At 38.3% G+C, this 13319-nt stretch overlaps 1 protein-coding gene across 4 annotated transcripts in view; it reads left to right on the forward strand.

Annotated features, from left to right (window-relative positions):
- Nucleotides 1-13319, forward strand: part of GHR (growth hormone receptor) — a 177160-nt gene that overhangs the window by 97597 nt on the left and 66244 nt on the right. For all 4 annotated transcript variants that reach the window (XM_064736068.1, XM_064736071.1, XM_064736069.1 and 1 more), the window contains one exon: nucleotides 3966-4050. The gene's annotated coding sequence lies outside the window, so the exon portion shown is untranslated. The remainder of the gene's footprint in view (nucleotides 1-3965; nucleotides 4051-13319) is intronic.

The raw sequence follows: 13319 nt of genomic DNA on the forward strand, positions 1-13319 counted from the left end.
GGAACTCCTGGACAATCCTGTAGGACTTGTCAATCATGTGTCTGCCTGGAAATAGTCCACTCCTTTTCAATTTTCCATGCAATCACAGGGGTTTTTTGCAATCTTTCTTCCAAAGCATATAATTTATACCCTCCTCTTATACTTAAAAGTCTGCTGCCTGCAACTTTTCAGCTAGTTATGTAAATTCCACAGAATTGTGGAATCATGGAATTACTGAGGTTAGAAAGGATGCCTGGATATCATTTAGTCCAACCCTTGTGCTCAGAGCGAGATTTATGCAGTTGCGCTTTGAGTCCATTGGACTTTTGAGTACCCCTGGACTCCACAACCTCTAAACAATCTCTTCCACTGTTTTGTCCCCTCTTCAGTGAAAAAGGTCATTAATGGAGATTTAAACAGAAATTACTCTTGGACTGCTGCTTTAGTGGCTGTGCCTCAGCTGGACTTTCTGCCGTTGGCTGAAATCCTTTGAGCAGGGCATTTCAGCCAGTACATTTCTCTAGTTTGTACTTCATCATTAAGATTTTACATGGGAGAGGTTCAAAAGCCTTTCCAGCTTTTTTTCAGCAGTGGACCTTTCCTTAGATGCTTTTTTGAAGACTGAAAGAACTTCTGGCACATTTGAGTCCATTTGATCTTGTCCAGATTATTATTTTCTGGTAGGTTAGCTTAGGACATAATGAGAAGATAATAATGGGCAAAGATCGTCACATCCCAGTTAAGGCACTGATGCATCTAGGTCTGTTTCTTATTTTGTGAAACAAACTAGTTTGGATGGGCCCTGTCAACTCAGTGCTGTAATCCTTTTGTTTGCCTTATGGATTACAGTAATCAAATGTGCTTCTGTATCTCTGAAAAAAAAAATTAAAAAGAGCTTCACCTATATCAGTTATTCACGTGAATCTGTGTTACCCTTTTTCAAAGCTGCAGTATTTCCAAGAATCATTTTAAAGGGAGACTGCTAATAATTTTAACATCCAGCCTGTTACCTTATGTACAGTAATGCCTGTTTTTCACACATAATGAACTGTCAGAGCCAAGTGCAAATATAGCTGATTTTGTGCTTGTATGGTTGTTCTAAACTGTTGCTGCCGGCATTTTTTGTGCTATCACCCCTTGCTGCTGCCACAGATAGAGTGACGCACTTCACCTGCAAGAGAGAAGTAACAATATCTTTATTGAAGTAAAAGAACCATTTCAGCCATTTAACAAAGTTTGGTGGTAAATGCGTCAGCAGTTTAACAATATTCAATGGCAAGATATACTTGATTTTTTTACAGCACAGAGGATGGAGTCATACAGAACTGTCCAGGAGACCATCCTGTTGAGTCACAAGGCTCAAAGGACTCCCCTGTGTTCCAAATTTTCTGATGCGAGTTTAGTTGTGCCTGGATCCAGACTTAGTCCCAAGCTTGGTCAACACTTTATGGCTAAAGGATTGTAATTGCATAATCAATATTTTATGTCACTTAGGTAAAATTTTGAAGTTTAGCATGTTACTAATCACTTACCGAGAATCTTCTAAGGCAAGGAGTCTCTCAGCCCCAAGAATTAATGTAGAGAGGTGTCCATGCTGAAAGGGAGCTCCTGGAACACAGCCCCTTCTGCGCAGGAGAGCTGATCAAGCCTCAGGCTGCCCACTGTTCATGGAGTAAGATGATTGACTTATGGTCATATTTGCACAGCAGCCGTATTTCGTTTGGCGCATGCTCAACTAGCCCTCAGCTGTTGAACAAGCCTCACAGGCCTTAGGTGTCAAGCAAGATTTATGGCCCTTAACTATTGTGTTGGTATCTGTGAGCCAGATGTAGCCGTCACAGCCACCCCGGGTGGCTGTTGCACAAGCAGAAAGCGGCAGGGGTTGGAGCACATCGCCACAGCTGCCAAGAGTGAAACAAAATGTTCTGAGTACAATCAGGTAATCAGAACTTAGGACATTTCCCTTTGTTGCCCATAAAGTAGCTGAGAGATCTTTTCTGCTGCTGAGCAGGGTTTCAAAATATTTTGGAAGGACTGCTGGAATAATTTTTTCTGTCCTATTGTAATAGGATTCTGTCTTTGTCATATAAAGGTCATTTCCCCTTGTTAGTGCCACAGTGAGTGTTTTGAAAAAGGAATTTGTCAGTAGTCCTTAGTAGCTCACTTCAGTCAATAGCTGGCTAAGACTTTATAACTTTGTTCCACACTAAGCTGTCCTTTTATTTTTGGAAATGGGAGTTGTGGCTCACTGCTCAGTTATTCTGCCTGAAATTCAGAGTTCTTTCAAAAGTCCGAAATTAAATTAACACAAGACTCCTTGTAGAATTACGTGTGGGACACAATTAGTGGGACACAATCAGTAATATTCTGTATTATAACTGTGGGACACAGTCAGTAATATTCTCAGCCTGCCGAAATGTGAGCAGGCGCTTTCTAAAAAGTGTGATAATAGTATTTGGCTGAGCATATTATGGGGTAGACTACTGTAAAGACTTATAATGTAGGGGCTTGTCTATATGATGTGAACCAGGAGGGACCCGTGCTTACAGGTTTTACTTTGGATAACCTCACATAAGATTTTTTTTTTTATAGTAATGCTACATATTAGTCATGCTTTTGCATGGAAACGGCTTTCTGTTTATCTCAAATGTCTGTTCAATTTTTCTCTATATTGAGGGATTTTCTCATTTGGCAAGTGGGGAGGGTATTGTTTTGAGGCTTTTTAGTATAAACTTGGAGGTGTCAGCCTTTTACACATTGCACTATAGAAGGATTCCAGAGAAATATTGATGAAACTTTCACTCAAAAGCACATTTTGCTTTCCATTGTTTAGTGATCTGTCTGTATATTAAAATTATACACATAACAGATGGAAAATTCTGGGGGTACAAAGAGATTCTTGATGCTCTTTTTTCAGCTAGTACTAACTCAGTAGAGGAAAATTATCTTCTAAAATGTTACTTTTTTCTTTTCAGGCTAGGGCAGTGTGACCCTAGGCATTCAGTTTGCATGTACACAGTAGTTGTTTAAACGTTATTTGAGGGGTTTTGCAGTCTGATTTTTCCCCCCCCATCAAGTTTTAAAGAGCTTGATGCTGTGAAATCTGGTCATCTTTTTGTAGTCCCTCCCACTAGAAACCAGATTATTGTGAATTATTCAAATAATGTGAGCATTATTGGACTTTTTAAATATCTGACTTTTTAAAATGCCTTCAAAAGCTGACTTGAATTCTTGGGAAGAAGTAACTTTCCATGCTGAATTTATGTTATTTTTCTTTAACAGAGAAATGCTGCTAGTTAAGAACTCTTTTGGATGCTGCTGCTGTGCCAAAATATCATGGCAACGAAAATGTGCTTAGGAATTCAGAACATATCATGCTACTTTTTAAAATCAGTGTGCCATCTTCATGAGATTTAGACATCCTCCTTTCAGAGGGAAATGAAATGTTGTTTTCTTAATTTCACCAGCTTATAAATTACTGTGCTGTAATTCATTTTCTAAAGTGGTAGTAGGAGGAGTTGTTGTTGTTGTTGTTGTTGTTGTTGTTGTTGTTGTTGTTGTTGTTGTTGTTGTGGTGGTGGTGGTGGTGGTGGTGGTGGTAGTGAGATACTACTCATCCTCTTAGTGGTTCAGAGATTACTTCCAGGGCAGCTGATTTTCATCAGGAATGTGCATTAAGAGTGAGTTGATCAGTCACCTTGACCTCTCTTTGCCTTTTGAGTATGTGTTCACATTAATGTCAAAGTTGGCAGGGTGCTGTGGCTTGGCAGGCCTCGGTGGCGCGGGGCCGGGGCCCGGTGCAGTTTGAGTGAGCGGCCCAGGTGCTGCGCTCGGCGCCGCCGGGCACACGGCCCTGCTGGTGGCCTTCCCTCAGGGACAGCAGGACCAGGACACCAGCCTGGATTTTGTCATGGTGCCCTCCCACCGCAGGTGACCTTTGCTGTTCCAGAGCTCAACTCTTGTCTGTTTCTCCTGTTTCCATGAAGGTGCTGGGATGGCTGGAGGGGGTCGTGATCTGCAGTCGAGCTGAGGGAGGCGTGAAGCGTTGTCCATCCCCTGCTGACATTTGAGGTAGGGTGATAATTTTTATCTTACCTGCGAGTGACTTTATTACCAGTGTTGGCTAAGCAGATTGATCAATAGTGTTCTTTAATACCCCAAAATAATCCACACAGATCCTAGGATTCATTCCTGCAGGAGGTGATACTTAGAATGTGCATTATACAAAATTCTGATTGGGATCTAATTGTCCTATTTTAATACCCAAAACAATCTAAATATATGAATTAGGGCTGTCAGATTCAGTCCTGATTAAACTGGTGACTTCAAGCCCTTCTGTCAATCTCTAGTAGCCAGCATTTGAGACAGAGGGCTGGGTGACTCTTTGAAGTGGTTAAAAGCCATTTTTCCTTGTGAAAAGGAAAAAATTAAAAAGAGAAAAATTATTACACTGCATTTTAACAAGCCATTTCCCACATAGGGTGCTATTTAGGATACTAATTAGCTGAATTTAAATGCACACTATTGAAACAAATAGAGAAAAAAATCTTTATTTTATGAATGAGGGAGAATGTGAAAATGCCTATAAGAACACTGTAGGTAACAAATCATGGTTTAAATAACACTTAAAAGTGTCATTGAATTTGAATATACATTAATTAATGTCTAATTCATTGGTTCTCTCCTGTATTGCTGAAAGTCTAATCAGAATACAGTGGTGTAAATTTGAATTGGACATCACAGAAATATCTAGTGTATAAGGCATTCAGACCCGTGGTTGCTCATGGTGTGAAGCTGAAAAGCTGTAATCTGGTGTTAAATTGCTGCATGAGACTTTACAGCTGCTATCTGTGTGTACTGTAGCAGTTTTATGAGACTTGAACTGGCTATTCCTGTCTAAGTGTACATAGTTGTACTGTCATTAAATAGAAGAGAAATTATAGATATTTCTGGCTTCAGTTTCTATAACAGTAGATAAAACTTGCCATCCTATGTCTATGTTTTTTATATTTCTGAAACCAGATGGTATAGCCCTAGATTTATTCATGCACCTTGGATCTCTGCTTGGGATATTTGCCTATATGAATTTTACCAAGGAAATGAGAAGGTCAGAACAGTGAACAGTTACTTGTAAAAATGCTTGTAAAGTATGCATAAATTAGTCATTAGCGATGTTCTTAACCAAAGCCTTCTTTGTTGTGGTTACCATGCTTTTTCATACAGAGTTCAGCACACCTGGAAAACAGTTTTTGAATGACTTCTGTTATTTTATAGCTGAAACATGGCCAAACATCCATACAGAAAACTGCTTCTAGGCTCTGTTTTCTTGGCTTCCTGTGCCCAGGGAGTGATTTGATCCATAGTTAAACTGCCCATTCCTGATTCCTCTGTGAGCTGCCTAGAACTAGAAGGACACAGCTTAGACACGGGGTCTGGCTTTGCTTCTGAGCTCCACCACAAACTCATTCGGGCTCTGTCACCTTCTGTAACTTTGTTGTGTTTCAGTTTCCTGTTTGTAAATGAAGGCCAATACTTATGAACTTTCAGAAGGAACCAAAAGATCCCAATCCTTAGGAAGTGCTATTTGCACAGTGCTTATCATCTTTGATGTGATGTTGATGTGGTGTTACCAGGGGAGAATTTAAACCTTTTGCATTTATGTGTGACTGATTTTTATTCTTTCAAGTAGATGAATTTAGTCACCAGTTAATGAGTGCGATTACTGAAGAAAAACTATGTATGCAACAAATGAACTAAAAATAAGGACTGATTTATGCATCAGGGCAAATCAAAACTCTGTCTGCTGTGATATTCCACAGTTTTAATAATGTTGGGAAAAATATATGCTATGAGGAAGTGATTTATTGAATATTGCTGTACAATTTGTGTTGAACCTGAGAGCAGTCAGTCTCATCACACTTATGTGAACATGGCTTCTGTTACACGGTTGGTGTGATTGGTGTCATGCATATTTTACCAGATAGTATCATTGCTAATGATAATTAAAAAAAAAAAAAGATAAAATGTTTTTATGTATATACATTTTTATTTTACATTTTTTAAAAGTTTCTCTTAAGATGAAAGTCTTTGGTCTCTCCAATAATACAGCTTCCTGTGATATAAAATTAATTCAGTACAAGAACTACAAAAAAGGAACAGTCCTGCTCTTTCCCTTCCATGCTGACACTTTCCTCATGGCATGTGAGTGAGACTGCCATTCAGAGCCGAGGGGTGAGTGATGTGAGGGTGTTTAGTGTTGGCTGATTAAAGGGAGAGAGCCAGTTCCTAAGCCTTTTGCTGACAGGCCTCTGGGCAAGCAGTCTTGCTTCCTGCTTTAGTATAAAAATGCATACTAGGTCAAGGCTCCTAGTCAGACTTCAGAGGAGTTGGGTGATGTGCTAGATGAGAAGAGCCCCCAGCAGGGCTTTACAAAACTCCCTCCAATGTCCTGCCCTTTAGTCTGCTCCTTTTTTTGAATGATATATCTGAGATCTATCTTGGTATGGGATTTATATTTGTGAACAGACAGCACAGAGTGGGTTTGTGCCTGAGAAACACTTAGAGTGGTTGTGGGTGAAGCCCCAGGCTCTGTGAATTTTATCTGTAAATATCTATTTCCTCATGGTCCCATGCAAATAACAGTGACAGCAGTGGAAAAATGTGGGTGCATTTCCTGTTTTTAATGAACAGTTGAATGTGCTCCAAAGTTTCACTTTTTTAATGAGTTGGTATTGTGATGGAGTTCCTGCAGAGAAGGAAGTCATAAAATCAGTGAAGGCAGCGGTGCTGTCGCTTGGCCAGCCAGCCAGCTTTGCACGGGGCAGCTCTGTTGTTTGTAGCACCTGTTTGTTGCATAGTATCCCATTTTGATCAGTCCAAACTTGATGTGCTTTATGTGTGATGTCTAAAATCAAATGTTGTAATGCTGAGCTATGATTGCTTTGGTCTCTGACATTTGAAAAGTGATATATGTGGTATAATAGGCTTACATCCACTACACTGATGTTACTGCAGCTAAAGAGCACAGTTCATTTCTGTTGTTTGTGAAAGAGCTATACACTTATTAAGATGGCTTTTCTGGTTGCTTGAGTGTTTCAGATGAGCTTTTCTTTCCTCTTAATTGCAATTCTTTCCATCTTAATGCAAACTGTCAGTTTGGTTGGTTTGTTTGGTTTTGGGTTTGGGATTTTTTTTAATCCACTACAACTTTATTTTGTGTTGTTGAGATGGCTGGCCATGTATCCACAAGACTGTAATATTCTGTGGTATATAAGGGGGGTGTTGTAATCCATGCTTTACTCTGCTGCTAGGCTGAGGTTTAAATGCAGGCAGGTCTAAATGTTCCTCTTCCCATTGTGTCCCTTTCTCTGTCTTTTAAATGGATAATGCTACTGATTCCTACTGCTGGCTGCTTCTGGATTTGCTGATGGGAAATACTATCTGGCATAGTATTAAAATTAAAATACCTCTTTAGAAATTGGTCTGTCAAATTATCTTTAAAATTAATATGGTTGTTTCTGTGGCTTATTTTACAGACACTTCTTAATTTCTCCATTGGTGAAGTTTTCTTACGGGAAATGATGGGCATTGGAACAAAGCTCTGTCAGTTTCCAATGTGCATTTTTAATCACAGCCTGGCATTTCTCTTTATGTCTTAACAGGTAATGAGCTGTTAAGAGAAAGCCATCATTGTAGTGCTATGATAGCTGCAGGTGCCCACGCAGATTTACCAGGAGGTAAACTCTCTGAACCAGTAATTGTTCAGTAGATCGTTAACTCTAGAGATTACCAGGCATGTCTGCTTGGACTATGCACCTTAAAAAGCAGGCTGGCTTCATCACTCAATGAGCAATCCAAACTTGTCTCCCCTTCCTTAATAATCAGTCATATTTTAAAGCTGTTCTGGATCCCATGTTACATACCCTTCTACCTCTCCAGAGCAGGAAAAAAGGCTTTCCATGAGCCATCCCGTACTTCCTGCTCATCAGATCTAACCCATGCTCATCTGCCTCACAGGATGGAATCTCACCCTCTCATATGTAAAAACTCAGGATATAAATATATATATTTATATTTATATATATATATATATATAGAGAGAGAGAGAGAGAGAGAGAGAGACAGGATGTAAATAATGAGCTGAGTGCTTGTCAAAGTACACCTTCAGGTTTCATCAAAACACCAATATGACTGTGTGCATGTGTGTAAGTATGTGCAAGCACATGACACAAACCAGACCCCACTTCTGCTGCTTCCTTGGGAAGAATTCTTTTAGGGCCTGTGATAACTGAAACAGCTAAAATAATGACATTGTATGTTGCAAAACGTGGATTGGAAGTTCCTTGAAGGCCATGAAAAATCAAGCCGTGTACATAGTTTGTGCACTTTCAGTAAATTCTGTCAGAAAAAAAGCTAGTCAGGCTCCCTATATTTGGAAATACTAGACACTCTAGCCTTGGAAAAATCTCCAATTAAAAATTAGCAGCATTCCTCCTGCAGCTCTTGGCCTAAAAGGTGTCATCAACAGCCGTATCATAAAAATGCATATCGAAAGTGATTGTTTCAGTATAAAGGTTTTACAGATCCTGTTTGGATGGTATCTAAAAATGCTCATATGTTTTTAAGCCACTTTGGTAAATGTGGGCATAGTCTGTCTCTGTATGTGTGATGCTTCATCAAAACATACTTTAAATTTAAAAGCTGGGTATTTTGTATCCCAGGTCTTACCAGCACAGGTGGAGACAGAAGTTAACAGACTTTTAAAGAATTTTATGAAAGGTTTGAACAGAGATCATCTTTTCTTTACAAGCTAGTTCTTACCTCATGAAAACTTGTTTTGGCAGCACAGCATTAAAAAATACTGAATGATCTTCTCCACTTGCTCGTTTCATTCAGCACTTATTTCAACTTTTTGCTGATCTTCACAATTAAGGATCTAGCTCCAAATCTCTCTATGTGTTGATATGAAGTAGTTTAAGCAGTTGTTGAATGCAGTAGCCTACTTTTTGGTCCACCAACAGTCATACTGTTTCTTATTAAAACAGAACTTCTTAAACATTTTTAAATTTTGCTTGCAGTTATTGGGAAAAACAGTTGCATTAAATAGGTGTGCTTGTATGTTAAATCTGAATCACTTTAACTGAAATTTAAAGTTGGCTTCAGTCTGCATATTACAGACTCAAAATATATGAATATACGTCACATCTTAAACTTGCATGAGCTGCAAGACATACAAAAGTGCAGTAAATTAAAATGCAGTGATTACTGTTAAACCTTCTGTCAGGAAGATTCTTTTCCTGCAGACCAACTGATAGTAAGTATGTGAGTGCTTGGAGTCCTGAGTGGTCATGCAGAAATGCACTCAGAAATGCTTTGTCTGTCATTCACTAGCTTTCACTTACAGTGCTATTTAAGTTAATGACTTCCTAAATGCCATACAGGCTCTGTTATGTAGTCTTTAATCTGATTAGGAGCACACTAATAATTTAGCGTGGGATTAAACCGTATAATTAATTTGTCCCATGGTAATGATCTGTTAAGTAATTCTGTTAGTTTAGGCTAAATATCAAGCCTTGAACTTAAATTTTACAACTTCTTGAGGATTTTTTTTCCTAGTAGAATTTTTTTTTTTTTAAATAAGTACTATTTAAAATTAAAAGCCTGCTAGCTCTGATTTCCTGAAATTGCTCTTTGAGCAAAAATGACTGGCTATTACCAAACTGTTCCAAAATAATGAAACTCTTAGTGATCTCGAGTGAAATAGAATTGGATTACAGCCAAACATTTTTGAACAAAGCATTCTCAATTTCTTCCAATCACCTTGAACTCAAACCTGCCTTGCAGACTTCAAAGAGCAATATAAGGAAATCAGGGGGAGCAGGGTTTTCATGTTATAGAAGAGCTCCAAGAGATCAGATGTGGATTTATTTATGATATGTGCTGAAACCTAACTGAATATATTTGCCCAAGTACCAGGTAGTATTTTTTTAATTTGAGCAATAATGCAGATACTGGCTTTCTCCTGGCACACAGCAGAAACGTTGCAGAGATTGTCCTGACTGAACAGTGGAACTGACCTGCTGTGTAATGATCCAACAGCACATATAAAATGGTAATTTGTTATCAAGCATAAAATAATCTTGTCTGTTTTCCCTCATGTTCCAGCCTAAACTCACAGTGGTGTCACACAGGTTGCTTTGCACCATGTTTCCTGTGCTTCATTATTTTTCCCTAATTTCTGTGAGGTGCTAAGCTCTCTCACCATGCCAGGAGAATTACTTAGCCATGTTCTCATGTTAAATGTATAATCTTGCCTGCTTAAAATCAGATGTTTTTTACTGCTTTGCTGGATTGGGTCCACACTGCTGTAGTCCTGATGGGATTTGAACTTCAATGCCAGCAAGGCAATGAAGAGCTTTTGCTTTGTGGTTTGGGATTTTTTTACAGAGCTGGAAATACCGTTTAATCTCTTTATGTAAGGTGTGAATAATTATCTCAGTGAAAGGCTATTGAGTAAAATCACTTTTTTTTTTTAGTACAGATTACTAGGGGTGTAATAGATACAGACTTAGATATTTCTCTTTGCTTTCTTAACATGATATTGGACATTAAATTGGATGCATTGTATTTCTTCAAACAGACTGGAATATACATTTGCTTCTAGCACTTTTCTTTGCAATTCATTGCACAAATAACAAAGCAAAGAGCAGAATTTTGTCTTTTGGATGACTGCTATGTAATAATAACTAAATAAATACTAATAATATGAATAATACCTAAATAACTAATAATAACTAAAAAAACCCCCAAAAAACCAAAAAAAACCCCACCAAACCGAGAAGCTTTGGAAGAATTAGTACTTATAGTTGAGAAAGTGTTTTTAGCCTGAAAAATTTACCATTCTCACAAATAGGCCTGAATCTTCCTTAATGATGCAATTATATGTAAAGCTGAGTATCTGCTCAGGAATTCCCATCTGCATGTTATGCAGCTAAACGTTTGCACTTTCATCTGAAATGCATTTATTTCACTGCTTTGATCGGTTTGGGGAGCTGAAAGGCAAACAGAGCAATTGAGTCTTTTCCAAGTTCAATTTTTTCTATCTATGTAGTAGACAGTAACTTAAGACTATAACTGCAATCCTCTTTTTAGGAACTGTTTTCTGATGGAGAGATCTACTAGTCTAAGAGCTGAGATCCTCCTTCTGTGTACCTAGTCCATTAGGTTACTGCTGTCAAAGTACAGCACATTTTATTGTAAATAAAGAAGTGATACTTCATTTGCCACAGCTATCCTTAGAGTTATTAGCCAAGCTTTTGTAGAATGACTTTAAAGAGCTTTCAGTACAACCCCAGAGAAATGTCCAAATGTGGATTCACTGAAGGGCTCCTTAACCATATCAAAGAACTGATAATTATTTGGCCTGTTACAAGTTTAAATCAAAGTAATTAATAGACACATTGATCCATAGAAAAAAGAAGCCCACTAAAAGCATTAAAGGTGTCTCTTACAGTAGAGAGAGAAATAAACTGTGTGTTGAAATTAAAATTTAATATACTTCTCTATTCCAAAATCATAAGTTTGTATAGGGAAAAATATTTTTTAAATTCAAAGTGAGAAATTAATTCAGTAGATTCTATTTGCAATTTTAACATTTTAACACTTGAAATCACTATAAATTATTTAGCTGACATAAAGACCTAATTAATAGAGTTGCTTCTGTTCCATAGGTGTAGTTTGTATTTATAGTGTACTTTTTTATAGTCCTCAAATTTGCATAAAAACATGTATAGTAAGTGCAACTTTATGTTTCTTTTTTTGTTAAGATTTTGACTTTTTTTTAAGTGAAATGTACCATTTATGAGGTTTTTGTTTGGTTGGTTTTTTAATTTGGAATACGTAACTTCTGCTTCTGTGGTATCATTCGTTGATCTTTTTGTATCCAGGATAACAGTATGCAATAGGTGAGTGGTGTGTTCCTCATATCAGCTGAGACAATTTGTTATCTCTGTTTCTTACTGTGGCTGAGTATAGAGCCCTGATGAGGGCTGTGTAAAAGCAGGCACTCGTCCAAGGGCTGCTGATGACTTAATCAAGCCGTAACATCAGCAAGCAAGGGAAGAAGGCTTTAAGTCCATTGCAGTTTTAGACTGTGTTGATCGGAAGGGCTAAAACTAATTTCAGTTGCAGCATGACTCCATCCTGTTGGCACTCAGGGGAATGAGGGTATGCAGGCAAAGTGATTTCAGCTATGCACTATCAGCCAAAGTGATGGGAATGTTTTTAGGCAAGCACAGAAAGATTACCTCTTGGTGTCACTGGTCATGCCCTGAAATAACTTTTAAGAAATGTTCACACTCTGAATAACAAAGGCCTTTCACCCAGAAAAATTCTGCATAGGTACATGCATACATATTTGGTAGTTGCAATAAAGAAGATTCAGATCTGGGGAGCCTGGAGTTATGTTCCCTTCTCAACACTTGTTCTTATTTGGTGGTGGATCTGCTGGTGTATATTCTCATGCATGGCATACTCTTGTGCTATTGCCTCTTTCTGATCTAATGGAATGATGAAACAGCAGTGTATGGAAAACTCTTCAGATTAATCTTCACTCAGTAATTTCGTGGTTTGGTTTGCAGCAGAGAGGCTGCTTTTTGCTCTGTGCTAGCTGCAGAGATGCTGCTGTTGCAAGCAGTGCTAAACGGGAGGGGGTTACTGGGGAGAAACTGTCATATTTGGAGTACCCTGAATTAATGGTCATGGCAAAAACAGAAGTGCCATAATAGGTACAGTTCAATGTCCTTGTCCCCCCTTTTCCTTCTGGTTCTTTCAGGTTCAAAAACTATGTAAAGGTCAAGATCGCAGTTCAAGCAAGTTTTTCTTATAAGCAGGTCTCCTTCTGGTTTACTTTGAGTGTTAACATTTTTACCTGACCAGAGCAGATGGAAACAACTCAGTGTGCTGTGACTAAACTGTTTCTTTTCTCAGGGAGATTCTTAGCCCAGTTTCGCTTGTTTATGCTGACTCTGTTCATATCCCACTGGAGAGATGTTGTGTTTAAATTCACTTGTGATTGACCTTACTCCAACATTGCTATAGAAAAGGGCCAAGATATTTTTTTTATCCTTTTTATAACTCCTGGCTCTCTTTCTGTACTGAAGTAATTAGCCTGAGCTGACCTCTAGCCAAATGTTTCTGTGGTCAAGTTTCAGCTGGCTTGAGGACAGTCAGCTGCTGTAATTTTTTTTTTCCTGATTTTAACTCTGTTCATTCTTGCAGGCTGCTGGAGTTGGGTAAGACATAGAATATAATTCTTTAGAATAGTATGTTTCAGAAACTTT

The sequence above is a fragment of the Zonotrichia leucophrys genome, chromosome Z (assembly GCF_028769735.1).
Source record: "Zonotrichia leucophrys gambelii isolate GWCS_2022_RI chromosome Z, RI_Zleu_2.0, whole genome shotgun sequence".
Classification (NCBI taxonomy): domain Eukaryota; kingdom Metazoa; phylum Chordata; class Aves; order Passeriformes; family Passerellidae; genus Zonotrichia; species Zonotrichia leucophrys.